The 13,493-nt window shown below is 31.6% G+C and overlaps 1 pseudogene; it reads left to right on the forward strand.

The window, feature by feature from the left end:
• Nucleotides 1-2,465: 2,465 nt before the first annotated feature.
• On the forward strand, nucleotides 2,466-10,911 carry LOC120274680 (annotated as a pseudogene).
• Nucleotides 10,912-13,493: the final 2,582 nt, after the last annotated feature.

Raw genomic sequence — 13,493 nt, forward strand, 5'->3', positions numbered from 1 at the left:
TTATCTTTTGTGTTTTTTTTTTCATTTTATTCCCTTTTCTCTAGTGAGTTTAAGTGCAAGCCACCTTGTTAGGCTCTAGGTCTAAGGCAAGCCCATCCAAAGTAAGTTTGCCTTAAGAAAGGGTTGCCAATAAAGAAAAAAAAATTGAAGAATAGATATAAATAAAGATAAAGTAATATTTTAAAAAAATATTTAATTAAATTTGAAATCAATAGCGACTTTTGGATAGCTTAAATAATGAGAGTTTTTTTTTAATTAAGTGGAACATAATGAAACATCTGAAGGTTTTACCTATAATATAGTTTTTCAAATTTTTAATATTTTAAAATATATATACATTTAAATAATATCTTAATAAAATGTCGATTTTTGTGGAATCATACCCATAGATAGACATCATTTTGTGTTTGTGATAGATTCACAGCATGGTTGGTCAACTTCTTAACAGAATTTTTGACAAATGATGCCATTAGTTTAATTTTCATGCCAAACTCCAACTTGAGCCCCCTTGTCTATTGCAATTTAATGTCATTATTTTATTAGGTCTTTTTAAGCAATGTTTCTTTTAAATATATATATATATATATATATATATATATATATATATATATATATATATATATATATTATTAAATATCTTGCCAAATAGTATGACAGTTAAATTTTATGCGGGAGGTCGAGTATTCAATTCTCTCTCAATACATGGTTGATATACAATAACAAAACAAAAATGTATGTAAAGTTATTTGTTCACATTATTTAGTTAGAATAATATAAAATTATTTAAGAATATATAACATATAATCTTACATTGTTTGATTATTTAAGATGAGAATATTTCTGAAACCCATACTTAAAAGTTTTTTAATTAAGGACTCTTTGGTTAGTTTTTTTTTTTATTATCTTTTAACCCTTTTTTATCATCAAAATTGGTTTTAAATTTATAAAATTAAAATTGGCATGTGAACTATATAAATTATTTAATATGAATTATGAAGAATTTTTTATAACCATCATGTTTGTGACTTTTATTTATTATTATTGATATCTATTTTTTTTAAATATAAACAAACCACATGTATTTGAACTGTGGTTTACTTTCTAAAATTAAACTAGTTTATAATTCTTATTAAAAAAATATTAATATTGTCTATTCTTAAATACTGAAGCAAAGCTATTATATTTTAATAATATTAAAAATAGATTTAAAATATTACGATTAAATACTATTCAAACCCTTCCCTTTCCAAAAAAGTTTTTTCTAAGAACATCAAACAAGTTTTAAAATAAATAAAAACTTTTAAAATTACAATAAATACTAAAAATGATTTTGATGTAAAATTAGACTAATTTATTTATGTGACTTATCCATTTAAATCACTAAAGGTCTAATATTTTATCCTCTTCTCAATTTAAAGTTTGAGGGTTGCAATCCATGACTTGTTCATATGTAAATCACATTCAACATAAAAACAAAAACAAATTGATTAATTTGATTCAAAAATCAAAATAAAAGCCGAACATTACTACGTGTAATGGAAAGACATGTGGGCGCGAATGAAGAAACTAAAAGTTGGAATCCCTCTATCATCAGTACTAAAGCATTGTGTAGTTACGGGTTTGCAAAGATAGAATTTCTTATTGTGAAATTATAGTGCATGATTTTTATATCATATTGGGTACGCTATGATACATCGATCGTTGTTTTCGTGTATATAGTAGATTTTTTAAGGGTTACTAAGCATTGTAAATGGTACACCGCTATACTTTTATATATTTTTAAGTACTCCTTGTGAGGCGGGCTTTGTCACTTTGTGCATAAAAAAAAAAAATAAAAAAAAATAAATAATCATTATTTTAAATATTACAATAAACAATGACATCTTTTTTTAATATAATATCCACTATTGCAAAGGGGAAAAAATATTTTTTTAAAAAGAATTTCATAAAAAAATCCATTAAGGAAACTCATTCTAAGTTGGAACAATATATTTTACAACCCCAAATCAACAAAAGAGTCTGTGTCTTACAAGTTAACATGGGGTTCACATCAAACCAAAAAAGAAAAAGTCTGAATATTTTGACTCAAATGCAACCTCATTGATAGGCCAGCAACTACTAACTAATCCAATTCAACGTCCAAAACCATGTCCCCCTGCACTTGGCGGGAGGTAATCACACCGGCAAGTCACGGGATCCGGACCTTACAATAACCTGGGTGAAGCCGTACGCTCCCGTTCACAAGATGGACGGTGACCATATCCCAATATATCGGTACGATACGTATCCCAAGACGATAACCCCTTTGCTGTTCCGAGAATCTACACCGTTGGATCAGAATAGTATACATCTCGAGGAAAAATTTAGGGCTGAGATTGAACTAATGAGGCCTTTGTGGTGCACCCGCGAGACAGCGTACCGGGCTGGGGTTTCGCTTCTCTGGTCTCTAAAATCGAGAAAGAGAGAAAAAAAGAGAGTAAAAAACAAAGGCCCAGATCGCGCTCGGTGAGAGCTTGGCCATGGCGATCCCTGCAGCGCTGGTCGTGCTACCTCTCGGCGTTCTCTTCCTGCTCTCGGGGCTGATTGTGAACCTCATTCAGGTCGGCGCACTGTGAATTGGGGAAAGGGTGCTTTTGTTTTGCCGGTTTTCTTTGATTTCTTTGTGTTTTTGATTTGGAAGTCTCCGATTGTTGGGTTTGTTTTGAATCTGAAATTTTTGGTTGATTTTGGTGGATTGGGGGTTGCTTGGTTGTTTCTGGTGTGATCTTTTGTTGGACTGATAGGAATTGTGATGTTTTTTGTTGTTGATTTGTTGGTTTAAATCCATTTTTTTTATAGCTTTTTTTAATGTGATTTTTTTTCTTAGCTTTTCTTTTGAGTTTTTTCTCCAATTTGGAATCTGGAGTTTTGATTATGGTGGTGTTTTATGCCGCAGGCTGCGTTTTTTGTGACGGTGCGGCCGTTCTCGAAGAACCTGTATAGGAGAATCAACAGAGTGGTGGCTGAGCTTCTGTGGCTGGAGCTTGTTTGGCTTGTGGATTGGTGGGCTGGGGTTGAGGTACTCCTTTCTGAGATAATTCAAAAGCTTTTCAATTTTTGGTACTTATTTTGCGTATTGTTAATTTCATTTAATGTGGGACGGTTATTGGTATGCATTGATTACTTGACGGGGATCACCTAATATGTTGTCTTGCTGTTTTAACTCATTTAATTTTATAGAGTTTGGAGTATAGAAATATGAATGATAAGGAACTTGTGGTTCTAACTTTTTCTATTGGAAACTCTCTACTAGGAATGCTAACTGTCTACCACACACACAGAGGCCAGCCATTGAAAAACAGCATGGTCTAGGAATTGGAAATTTGAGGCCTTTAATACATATGACTATCTACAAAAAATGTGAATGAGTTTCGTAGAGTATGTATTGATATCAACAGATAAATTAATGCCATCTAGGAATTCTTTGCCACCTAGGAAAAAGATTGATATCGAAAAAATAAATATCCCACGGGATGGTATCATGCTTTATAGAAGAAGAAATTATGAAAATAACCTAATAAACATTTTAAGAATAACCTTATGTTATCTATAGCAATGACCTTGCCTCTGCCATGGCTGGTCAGTTGTAAAGATCATTTTAGTGCCATGGTAGTTTTCAATTTATAAGAGCAAAATCTGTGTTTGAACCACCAATTTAACTGCTATTTGTGGTAGATTCTACGAGGAGCTTCCTGCATGTGCACCTTTCTGTTTCCCATCCAATCACTATCTAGCTAAAGTTAACCTTTGGGTGTTGGTTCTTCCATATGATTTACTGAAATTCAGGATATAGTTGGTATTTCACTGCAGAGTTTAAGCACATGGTGAATTCATTTCTTGTGGTATTAAATACAATAGTTCAGTGATTAAAGTGTGAATTTTTTATTTCTTGAGAAACCAGAGAGCAGATCCTCAGCTTCATAAGGGCATTGATATTTTTAGCTTTAAATTAGATTAATTTGGCATGTGGTGGGCAGAATTTATTTCCCTTTCTAATGAAATAAGGAGATGGTACTGCATCTAGCAGATTATGCTACCCCCTGTACTTGGGATATTCAATTTATGCTCAGTATAATAATTTACTTTAGGCTCTACAATTTAGTACTTGAGGTTCCAAATTCATTTTGGGTTGGTAGTGAATGTTGTACCTTCCATAATGAAATTGGTACCTCAAGAACTAAATGATCGGTATTGGAAGAGCAGGGCCTATTTTAGAAATGTGTTTAGAGAATTTGATTATTCGAAATTATTTAGAAAACATTATTGAGGTTCTACCCTAGTAAATGTTAAACTCAATGGTAAGGGCATACTCACACATAAAATTTGCAAGGAAAGTGTTGTTGCCATTTGAGTGATTACAAAAATAGTATTTTAATTTTGGAAGGTTATATCTGTTAAAATGAAACAATTGAACTTTTCCCCCTGAAGATGCTTGAAAAAGTGATTATAAGCAGATGACCCTTTTGATAGAGTTTGCCTAGGCACTCTATTGAAGCACCTGTGAGCTGAGGCTCATTGGCTGCTTTTTGGAAGGAATGTATTATTGTTAGTCCACAATGGACATGAATATAGATATTGTGTTTTAAAGTCTAAATTTCTCATAAGCAACATGATGAATGAATAGTAAAATATATCCATCTTTAGATTCACCCTATTTAAAAAGATTGATGCTCTACAATGACAGCAAACAATTCTTGAGTGGTGCAGTCATTGAGCTCCTTTCTTGCTTGTGAACACTTAGGCCACATTCAAACTTGGTTGACTGGATGTATATTCAACTTTTTGGGCTGTACATCGTTAAGACGAAATGCTATGTAGTTGAGATCTTTTTAATCTGGATTTTTGCTAGCAATATTCGCCTTAAATATGAACTGATATGAGGCCAAATTTAAAAATGCCACACGTGTTCCTCTGTTGGTTATGCTGGTAATTTAAAGTTGAACAGATATATATAAATCTTATTGTTGACCACCAGAATTGTTCTGAGAAATCTCTCTCTCTGTCCAATCACTCTCATTGATCTGTAAAATTCCTTTCTTTGTCTAGAATCACTCGAATTTTGTTTTGTTAACCAGAATTTTATTAGGTGTTGCTTGTTATGTAAAGATTACTTGATGTGGAAAGTTAACAGTTTGTTGCTTTGATTGGGTTTAAATGGTTTGGTGGTTGATTTTTCTTGTTTCCAGGTCCCAGTCTGATGCCGATTCTGAATCTTTCGAGTCCATGGGTCTGAGCTGAATTTTCTACACCACGCTTTTTATATTGTGCCAGTGTATTTTTCTTCATTTCAAAAATGACACAGTGCCTCACATCTGAGAGGTTATTTTTTGGAGTTCCACAGGTAAAGAGCATGCACTTGTCATTTGTAATCACAGAAGCGATATTGACTGGCTTGTTGGTTGGATTTTAGCTCAGGTACATTCTACTTATTCATTATTCTGCTACATTAATGATATGTCTATTTTATTCTAGCATAAGGTAATATCCTATTAATGATTTGTCTATTTTATTCCTAGCATAAGGCATTATCCTATATACCCATTTAACTGACATTTTTAATATTTATCTCATCATAATAATCATTATTTATTTTCTTAATAACAACTTTTCAGAATTTTTATTGACTATCATATCAATTCGAGCGCAGCAGGTTGTCTGAGTAGTACCTTTGGCTGTCATGAAGAAATCATCCAAGTTCCTTCCGGTGAGTGGATTAGCACAACAATGTGTTTTTTGTTTTATACAGATGACTCCTAACTCTAGTTGATGGGTATTTCATTTTGCTAAACTCGTCCTCAGATTTATCTCCTTTCATCATTTAAATAGCAAGAATCATTTGATCCTCTGGCAAAGAAAATGAATTGAACATATGTTAATAAATAAATAAAACTTGCAACTTGTCACCTTTTGGTTATTTAATTCTTATCTAATAATGATTGTTGGTAATTTAGTAAAATTGTTATCTTTTCATTCTTTTATACTTGTCCCTTTTTGTCTCATTCTGCATTGATATTTGTTTTTTACTTTTACTTACGGTTCTAGGCATCATACCCTAGACTCACCATCTGGCATTTGCATTCCATGTTAATGACATTTCAGCATGAAAATCAAGAGCAGTAATAGAATGAAGAATGTTGATTTTTCTGGGATACTCCAAGAAATCATTCTCTTCAGGTCATTGGTTGGTCAATGTGGTTTTGCTGAATACCTTCTTTTTGGGAGAGGAGTTGGGCCAAGGATGAGAAATCACATTGAAGATACAATATACCTGTGAGGATATGGATCCTAATTTCTTCCTGTTGCTTTTAAGCCCAACTTAATTCAATTTTGCAGTCAGGTCTGCAACGCTTGAAAGATTTCCCTCAGCCATTTTGGCTGGCTCTCTTTGTTGAGGGGACTCGACACAAGCAAAAGCTTTTTAGCAGCCCGAGAGTATGCAGCTTCTCAAGGATTGCCAATACCTAGAAATGTTTTAATCGCACCAAGGTAATTGTTTTTGAAGTTTGCTATCATCATGCAGTGCATCACTGCTTTTCTTGATATCTTAATTGTTTATGTAACGACAAAACTTCTGCCTCTAAAATCTAAATCTTCCTTTATTCATTTAGATTTTGTTTTGATGAACAACATTGATTTTTGCTGAAAAGCATAATAGTGATTCATAAAGTTGATTAATTTACGGGAACATAATGATTGAAATGTTTTCACAAAGTGAATTTGGAAGAATTTTTCTATCAGACAAATTAACCATTCAAAAACGTAGTAAAACTATCAATGCATCACAAAATCCAACTAGAGCAACAAACCATATGAAGATAACCACCCAAACTTCATGATAATTGAAGATTCAAACTAATTAAATTAAACCATAATTGATAATCAGTATCTTTTGAAAATAATTCTGCCAGGGATAATAACAAATTGTTCTGGTAAGCTCATGCAGTGGTAAAAATGTCAGCTGCAAAAGCTTCTCTTGTGTTCAGTCCTTAGATTTCTTTGCGTATTATTTCCAGCCTGACTTATATGAATGTTTTTCTGTACTTGTTAAAGGTGACAATTAGTTGGGAAAAAAAACATAATTCACTTTTTAGTTTGTTATGAAATAATTTTTATTTGGTAGTTTGTGAATATATTCTGAGTATGAACATTTTTCTAATGATGCAATGGAGCTGGAAAACAAGAACCACCTCTTTTTCCTATTGTTGATCTTGAAATAATTTTTCATTTTATATTCCTTATGCCATCTTGAGTAGTTATGTAACCAAACTTGTTTGGCTTTCAGGGTTTTGTTTCCTCTGTAAATATTATGCGGACATTTGTCCCGGCAATTTATGATGTGACAATTGACATACCAAAAGATAAGCCTCCACCAACAATGCTCAGAATTTTGAAGGGGCAATCAGCAGTGGTAAGCTAAAAATATGTAAATTTATTGTTCATTCAGTTTTTTTTACAGCTTATGTTTACTTGTTTTTGTTTATTTATTTTTGCAAAAGTCCTGTGGGCAATATATTTTTTTTTTCATAGTGCATATGGTACTCTCACTCCTGCGGTCAGTGTTTTTGAAGCAGTTGCAAGTCATGTAACTATACCGAGTTATCTTTGGTTGGGGATCCCACCACCTCCAACCAAACACCCAAGGATGACCTGGGTTAGCAAATAACCTTTTCTTCTTCAAAATTTAGTTAGTTAAGTAAATAAATTTATGGTTTAATATAAACAATTTATCGAGTACAAAAACTCAAACCCAACTTTACCCGGGTTTTCATAAACCCCGATAATACAGTTTGGCTTTCGCATAGCATATCTTTTATTCTTTTTCACCATGTTTGGTTAGGGGATAAACATTTTCCCCAAACCAAGCATCTACTATCTTATAAACATAGTTTAGCTAGATTTAATTATTTAAATAAATATTTTTAAGAATTAATTTAAAATTTTATTAATATCGATGAAAACTTATTATTATTTAGAAACGTAAATTTTTAATTTTAAAGTATTTAATTTTCATTAGTATTAATTAAGTCAAAACTTGTAAACTCAGATGAAAGTTTCTTTCCAACCCAATCTTTGAAAAAGATTGCCTTTATTGTTATCCCCCTGACCTAACTTCCCTTTTTATGTTTGTTAATGCTCCAATGAAATTTTTTTATAATGGAGCTTCCTGTTATATGCCACTCTTGAAAATGGAAGTTCTGTAGGCCTAACTTTAAATGTGAACCCTGAAGTTCAAGTAGTTGGGATCTAAATCTTATTAGCTATTGTTTTGTAAGTAGTGGTTACTTGACTTTTACCTTATATATATATATATATATATTAATTTAGCTTTTGCTTATCTATAGAAATAAGAGAGAGTAACCTACATTGTATTTATTGTTGTTCAGTCTTCTGATGATGCACAGGCACAAAACTAGTTTTTACCAGTTTGGTAGTACTTAACCCTTAACCCTAGGCCATGAAGATTTTAGGATCAACATGAAGCATTGGCTGGTTCTTTTTTAGCTTTTATCCTGGCACCCCTGGATTTGATAATCTAGCTCAAAATTTAGGTCCGTTGGTCTAATCCGATGTAATCAATGAAGAGCAAAGTATTTTTCAAATTATGCACTGATGGATGTTTGTTTTGTATAACTGATTGTGTTCTGTGAGAAAATATCGCTGTTTCATGCTGAAAATTATCATTGTTAAAAAATGGGGGGTGTTGAGGTTCCTTCCAGCTTAATTTTGGGGAAAATTCCCTGGGGACATTTGGGAGGAGGCAATTCCTGACAAAAAGATATGCATGTGATGCTGTGAGGTACATCCACCCTCACCGGGCAATGATGTCGACTAATTGTAGCTTTTCTTGAAAAATGTACTTAACCAATTAAAAATAAGTTAATTATTGTCCATGTGCAATCTGCAACTGCAAGGAAGTTTAGGCCCTTGATTTTGCCTCATGCTGGTATGGTTATTCGAACTATGACAATGAGATATGAGAAGTCTTGCAAAATGTGGTCGCACCTTGAATTCCCTTGGACGTAGGCTGCCTTGTTTCTATCATGCTATGCTTGTGCCCCTCTTGACCGCTTGATCAGTTACTATCCTCTTGAGCTCGAGGTTTTATCCATCCTCAAAAGAAAAACCTCTGAGGCTAATCTGTGGTTCTGCGAATTGCATTTTGCAATTATTGTAATAGTTTTTGTCCTTCATATTTAATGCGACTTTTGAAATAATTATATACATATATCTAGCTGTAGTTAAGATATCTGAGAAATTCAAGACTTTCATCTTGCTCAGTCCAAGCATCTTAAGCACTTATCTTTGAAACACTGAACCAATCTCTAGCACCAACGGTGGCAATCATATTTTTGTCTGTCTTTCACCAACGTTTACTTTGTGTTGCCCTTATTTTTTCCTCCCAAGAGGTTTAGTATTGGGCAAGAATGGGAACAATGGAAGTTTGTCTAACTTGGTCTCCTCATTTTCTTAAATAAGCTTAGCATCTCCAAATGTTTTCGAACACTCAGGTTCATGTGCACATGAAACGGCATGCAATGAGTGAATTGCCTGAGGCGGATGACGGGTGTGGCTCAATGGTGTAGAGACATATTTGTCGCAAAGGTAAGGAGCTTCAATTACTTTCTATGTTAGTTTTTACTTTGTTATGTTATGTCTATTAATGCTTATGAATTTCTGAATTTCTGTTATCTATTCTTGTTTTGATCTTGTTGTTGCACTTCATTTTTTGTTATTTAACAGGATGCTCTCCTAGATAAACATATCACAGAAGGCACTTTTGGTGAAGAATATTATAAACCCATTGGTCGGCCAAAAAAGTCATTACTGGTAAGTTATTACTCATCACAACTGTTTGTTAATGAAAAAAATGATAATCTTGATTTTATTGAAATAATTCTCTCGTGGAATTTGTGGAGATAGTCTGAAATGTCCATGATACTTGTGTACTAAGGATTCTTTTTATTTTAGAAATTTGATTCATCTTGAACTGTAAGATGTTAATACCTCATTGTTTTAAAGTCCTTACAGGCATTTTTCAGCTTTTCATTTGTTTTACTTGATGGATAAAGTTGTGTGTAGGTTTTCCAAAGCACTTGTATATGACCTGAATTTCTGTTATACTGAACAACAACATTTGAAGCCGTAAAATACATGGTTTTCTAATGTATATGGACTCCTACATTTTCTGGTTTATAAACTTTATCAATATAACCTTTATCAACAGTTTTGTATTGTTTACCTTTATGAGATCTTAATTAATGCTAATAGATGCACTAAACTGACCCTTTATTTGATAACAGGTTGTCATATTCTGGTCCAGCATTTTATCATTTGCCTTGTTTAAGTTCTTCAAATGGTCTTCTCTCTTCTCAACATGGAAGGGGATTGGTTTCTCAATGCTGGGTTTACTAATTGTCACAGTCATCATGCACATCTTTGTACTCTTCTCTCAGTCCGAGCGATCAACCCCCGCTAAAGTGGCACCCACCAGGCCGAAGAAAGAGTGAGGGCCAACAGACCTGAACTTGATGTGCGCCGTCTTGGCAGATCAACAAAACCTATATGGAAATTCAAGGCTTGTGGATCAGGTTTTAATCATAGCTGAAATTCTGTTTTCATTGAGTGTGTGCTTTCATGAATAACAGCAGTTAGTATCTTCATTTAGATGTGAGAAAGAGTTAGAAACGTGCATTGGTCTATCCCCCACTTCCTTTTTTATACTTGTGTTATCTCGTTACGGGGACGAAATAGTTGTAGCATTATTTATGTTTTTAATGCATCATATCATTGGATTAGATTTTATGTGTTTCTAAATCCAAACACTGAATAGAATATAGAGATGAATGTTGAAACTTTAGCTGCTTGGAATCATTCTGTTTTTGGTTAGTTGTTGTGAATTAATAGTGAGTGAATTGTGGTGTTTAAGATGTTCAGTTTGGTATATTCAGAATGCAGAAGAATGTAAGTCTGTCTTTTGAGTTTGTTGTGTTGCTGGTGTTATTTCAGAATCTATACTGGCCTTTGACCAGATTGGTCTTTTTATTTTTTATTTTTGGTGGCATTTGTGTGGGAATGAACTGAACTGAAAATGTTTTTTTTAATGTATTTTTTATTCATATATGTTGGAATGTCTCATCACTATATTAACTATTCTATTTGTGGTCTGTTTGTTGTTTTGTTTTTATGTTTGGTTAAAAGACAGCTATTTGATAGGCAAAATTATATTTATTTTAAGTCCATTTGGTTGTTTACCCTTGTAAAATGGTTAGTGGCCACTATATCTATGTCAAAATTATATTTGCTTGTTTACCTCTATTATCTGTTTATGTAACCCCTTTGATGCAAAATCAATTAATACAATTTTTATTAAATGATTAAATTATCTTTAGTCTTTTGTTCATATATCTTGATAGGAAGACAAATAATCTATCGATATTTTAAAGCAAAATTAATATTTTATTTAAATTGTTTTGTTACATATCCTTCCGGAAATGGGTAATTGCTAATATATATATATAAACTATATTTGGTTACATGCCTTTGTAAAACATTTTTATATGATTAAAAGTCAATTACAATTTTTTATGAAAAAAAATTATTCTTAAAATCTTCTTTTCATTCATATTGTGAGGGAGGAATTAAAAGAAAAATAAAAAAAAAAAAATTAATTTATACTTTTATAAAATTTGTGAATTAGTTTTTTTTATTATAGGCGTATATAACCAAGTAAAGATATTTGTTTTTTTAGAGATATGTAAACAAATAAGTTTTACAAAGGGTACATAAACAAGTATGAATTATGAGAGGACATATTGACAATTGACCACTGTTATAAGGGTATGGAAGAGATTTGAAAAAAAAAAATCGTATGCTTTATAGCAAAAATGCTAAATATTTTGAAGGACATCATCCAACTTCAATTTGTATTATTTTGGTTATTGAATTTTAATTTATATTCACTAAGTGGGTATTAAGGATTTGTTTAGATAGAGGTAATAAACACTGTTAGAATGAAAATCATTGTCAATAATAGTTTATATCCATGTTTGGATGCACAACTGTTACAATAAAAATGGAATATGTAGGTAATGAATAGTGGTACTGTAGAGGCATATGCATTTTCTCCAAAATTGAGAGGAATGGAACTATTTGGGGAGGAATGAATAGTATTAGCTTTTAAAAAGACACTTTTGCCCATCTAAATATTTAATTAAATAAAAATTATAAAATTAAACAATTAACTATAATAAATAAATTAAATAATAATTAAAATAAAAATTATTATATATAATTACAATAATAAAAGTAAAATGACATTTTGCCCATTAAACTAATAATTAATTAAAATGAGATATTTAATGTGAATATTTAATTATAATAATTATTTTTAATAATAATATTTAAAATATTCTTTAGATAAAAAATTTATTTATCATTAATCAGATTTTTGTGTATCAATGTTATAAAAGTAATTTTGTCATATTCTCCTCTTAAATTTTTTTCATTCCTAATGAAATATTCCTCCAACCAAACACAGTTTTCATCAACATTCCTATTTCTACAGTATCATTACCATTATCTTTTCCATTCCCCTTCCATTCCCATTTTGTGAACCAAACGCACGTTAAGAGATTATAGGGAGAATTTGATGACATGCATGTAGATTTACTACTATAACACTAATATACTATGTCATTTGAATAGGTAAATATGTCGCATTATCAAAGAGGGTCATACAACCACTCTTATTGACACAACAATGCTTTCATTAGCCTAGCTGACTAATCAATAAAAGTGGTTACGTGGCTCTCTTTGATGACGCAACATATCCGCGTATGTAGATGATGCTTAAACTAGTGTTATTATAGTAAACTCAGCATATAAGTTATCAAATTCTCTCCAAAATTCTTTTAGTATTTTTTCACTAAACAAACATTAAAGATATATGACCAAAATGATATAAATTGAAGTTGTATGTTTAAAATAAAAAAATAACCATATTCTAATATACACTCAAAAAATTTACCCCACATTTGGTTTTGTTTTTTCACAAATCAATACAAATTTTGACTAAACAAATAAGGATGTTGATAAGTCCAAGTTGTCCAACAAATTCTTTTTAATATATATGTTTATAGTAAGAATGAGGTGTCAATACTTTCAAGAATGTATGAATTGTATGTGGGCCCCAAAACAATTTGGTTGTGATTACATTTCATATTATTATCTAAAGTAACCAAAGCATAGAACAAAAGAAATGATTGTGCTGTTTCTTTTTCTAATAAATTTGTATTTTTATTTATTTATAACCAAAAACATTAAACAAAAACACTGCCGAATCACCAAGCATGCAATGTAGTGCAGCAGTAACTCCCAACTCTTTTTTTTTTTTCATCATTTTCATTTCCAAATTTATCAATTTAAACCAATTTTCGTTTTGATAAAAAGGTTTT

This window comes from Dioscorea cayenensis, chromosome 13 (genome assembly GCF_009730915.1).
Source record: "Dioscorea cayenensis subsp. rotundata cultivar TDr96_F1 chromosome 13, TDr96_F1_v2_PseudoChromosome.rev07_lg8_w22 25.fasta, whole genome shotgun sequence".
In the NCBI taxonomy this organism is placed as follows: domain Eukaryota; kingdom Viridiplantae; phylum Streptophyta; class Magnoliopsida; order Dioscoreales; family Dioscoreaceae; genus Dioscorea; species Dioscorea cayenensis.